Source organism: Herpailurus yagouaroundi, unplaced genomic scaffold, assembly GCF_014898765.1.
Source record: "Herpailurus yagouaroundi ecotype Mexico unplaced genomic scaffold, PumYag 215, whole genome shotgun sequence".
NCBI classification, from domain to species: domain Eukaryota; kingdom Metazoa; phylum Chordata; class Mammalia; order Carnivora; family Felidae; genus Herpailurus; species Herpailurus yagouaroundi.
This window is the reverse complement of record NW_024412446.1, coordinates 10,399,947-10,403,304: the sequence shown is the minus strand read 5'-3', so window position 1 is coordinate 10,403,304 and position 3,358 is coordinate 10,399,947. Positions and strand designations below refer to the sequence as shown.

At 43.3% G+C, this 3,358-nt stretch overlaps 1 long non-coding RNA gene across 1 annotated transcript in view; it reads right to left on the bottom strand.

Annotated features, from left to right (window-relative positions):
* Positions 1-573: 573 nt before the first annotated feature.
* The window catches only part of LOC121017337 (uncharacterized), a 12,939-nt gene continuing 10,154 nt past the window's right edge, over positions 574-3,358 (bottom strand). The window contains exon 3 of the long non-coding RNA XR_005784726.1: positions 574-601. This is a non-coding gene — a long non-coding RNA (uncharacterized LOC121017337). The remainder of the gene's footprint in view (positions 602-3,358) is intronic.

The following is a 3,358-nucleotide window of genomic DNA, read 5'->3' as shown; positions in this document are numbered from 1 at the left end:
ACTGTTTTCCAGAGTGGCTGCCCCAATTTGCATTCCCACCACCAGTGCCAGAGAGATCCTCTTTCTCCACTTCCCTGCCAACGTCTATTGTTGCTTGAGTTGTTAATGTGAGCCATTCTGACAGGTGTAAGTGGTATCTCATTGTGGTTTTGATTTGTATTTCCCTGATGATAAGTGATGTTGAGCATGTTTATTTACTTTTGAGAGATAGCAAGAGCCAATGTGAGTCAGGAGGGGCAGAGAGAGAGGGAGACCGAGGATTTGAAGTGGACTCTGTGCTGACAGCAGACAGCCCGATGCAGGGCTGGAACCCAGTGAACTGTGAGATCACGACCTGAGCCAAAGTCAGATGCTTAACTGACTGATCCACCCAGGTGCCCCAGATTTTTTTCATTTTTATGGCTGAGTAATATTCTTCTGGGTGCGTGCGTGCGTGTGTGTGAGATTTCACATTTTTTTTAGCCATTTATCCATTCATGGACCCTTAGATTGTTTCCATGTTTTAACTATTGTAAATAATGCTGTTGTGAACATAGGGATACATATATCTCTTTTGAGTTAATGTTTTCATTTTCTTTGAATAAATACTCAAGTGGAATTGCTAGACCATATGGTACTTGTATTTTTTTTTTTTTAATTTTTTTTTTCAACGTTTTTATTTATTTTTGGGACAGAGAGAGACAGAGCATGAACGGGGGAGGGGCAGAGAGAGAGGGAGACACAGAATCGGAAACAGGCTCCAGGCTCCGAGCCATCAGCCCAGAGCCCGACGCGGGGCTCGAACTCACGGACCGCGAGATCGTGACCTGGCTGAAGTCGGATGCTTAACCGACTGCGCCACCCAGGCGCCCCAGTACTTGTATTTTTTTTAATTCGTGTGTAGTTAACATACAATGTTATATTAGTTTCAGGTGTACTATAATAGTGATTCAACAGTTCTATACCTATTCAGAGCACATCATGTCAAGTGCATTACTTAATCCCTATCACCTATTTCACCCCTCCCCTCTGGTAACCATCACTTTGTTCTCTGTAGTTAAGAGTCTGTTTCTTGGTTTATCTCTCTGTGTCTCCCTTTCAGTAGTTCTATTTTTAATCTTTTGAGGCACCACCATTATTGTTTTCCATAGTGGCTGCACCAGTTTACACTCTCAGTGAAAGCTTTGTTCTTAATCTCATTTTTTCCTACAAACTAGTACGCTAAAACATTTTTTTTTTTAATTAATCTTTATTTTTGAGAGAGAGAGAGAGACAGAGCTTGAGCAGGAGAGGGACAGAGAGAGGGAGACACAGAATCCAAAGTAGGCTCCAGGCTCTGAGCTGTCAGCGCAGAGCCCGACGTGGGGCTCGAACTTACGAGCCGTGAGATCATGACCTGAGTCGAAGTCAGACACTTAACCGATTGAGCCACCCAGGTGTTTCCCCCCACCTGCCCCCCAAAGCATTCTTAAAGGTATAAGAAATAGTTATATTCAACTATATTGTGCAGTTTTTGTATAGATAACAAACAGACCTGTATTCCTAAAATCTAATCCTGCCCATCATCACTCTTTGTAAATTCTTTTACTATTAAAATTGTGTTTGGGGTGTCAGGTGGCTCAGTTAGTTAAGCATCTGACTCTTGATTTCGGCTCAGGTCATGATCTTGTGGTTCTTGAGTTCAGGCCCTGTGTCAGGCCCTGCAGTGTCAGCACAGAACCTGCTTGGAAGTCTCCTCCTCTCTGCCCCTACCCTGTGTGCTCACTCTTTTTCTCAAAATAAATAAATAAACTTAAAAAAACCCTAAAGTTGTGTTTTTTTAACAGTTGTTTGTTTTTGGTTTGTTTATTTTGAGAGAGTGAGAGCAAGCAAGCAGAGGAGGGCAGAGGGACAGGGAGAGACAGAATCCCAAGTGGGGCTCTGTGCTGACAGCATGGAACCTGCTTGGGATTCCATTCTACAGCTCTGGGGTCATGACCTGAGCTGAAATCAAGAGTTGGACGCTTAACGGACAGAGCCACCCAGGTGTCTCTCTGAACAGTTTTTTTGTTGTTTTTTTTTTAATGTTTATTTAGTTTTTTGAGACAGAGAGAGACAGAGCATGAACAGGGGAGGGTCAGAGAGAGAGGGAGACACAGAATCTGAAGCAGGCTCCAAGCTCTGAGCTGTCGGCACAGAGCCCGACGCGGGGCTCGAACTCACAGACTGTGAGATCATGACCTGAGCCGAAGTCAGATGCTCAACCGACTGAGCCACCCAGGCACCCCTGAACAGTTTTTTTTTAAAAGTAGATCATGTCATCTTTAACCACTGATTGTATATTCCTCAATATGTGTTCAATAGTGTTACTGTATGCTTAGTATCACAGAGCAGAATAAAGAATTTGTTAGGTGTCAGACTGGAAGGTAATGGAAATGTTTACTGTTGCTTGGTTATTCTGTGTCTTCAATAATTGTCTTGATTGTTCATGTCTCTATAATTTGCTCTACAAATATTTGAGTACTATTGTACTTAATTCATAGTATGCTTCATAAACCCTTAAAATTTTACCTGGAACGACCCTTAGATTTTGTATTTTTTTATTAGAGAGAGGAGGCGGAGGGGGGGAGGGAGGGAGGGAGGGAGGGAGAATCCCAAGCAGGCTCCATGCTCAGCAAGAAGCCTGACGCTGGGCTCAGTCCCACCACCCTGGTATTATGACCTGAGCTGAAATCAAGAGTTGGATGCTTGGGGCGCCTGGGTGGCGCAGTTGGTTAAGCGTCCGACTTCAGCCAGGTCACGATCTCGCCGTCCGTGAGTTCGAGCCCCGCGTCAGGCTCTGGGCTGATGGCTCGGAGCCTGGAGCCTGTTTCCGATTCTGTGTCTCCCTCTCTCTCTGCCCCTCCCCTGTTCATGCTCTGTTTCTCTCTATCCCAAAAATAAATAAACGTTGGGAAAAAAAAAATTAAGAGTTGGATGCTTATTTGACGGAGGCACCCAGGTGCCCCTCTAATCCTGTTTTCATTATCAAGCATTTTATATTGCTTTCTGCTTTTAAACATGATTTTCAAAAAGTGCTAATGTCAAATGATGTTAATAATAGTAAAAACAGGCTAGGATTTGTAAAATAGTTACTATGTACTGGGCATGATGCTAACTACTTTTCTCAGTTTATCTCACAGCAAAACTATGATATAGATGCTGTTATCCCCATAGCTGAGGAAACAGTCTCATGGAGGTGAGATAACTTGTCCAAAGTCACATTACTAAGTAGGGAGATAATCAGGCAGGAATTGGAACAGAGGCACTCTTGTCCTCTATGCTCCTTGTATGAAAATGCAATACTTTTGGTGGAAATTTATACTGCCTTTCATAAACTGTAATTGTATTAAACACCCAT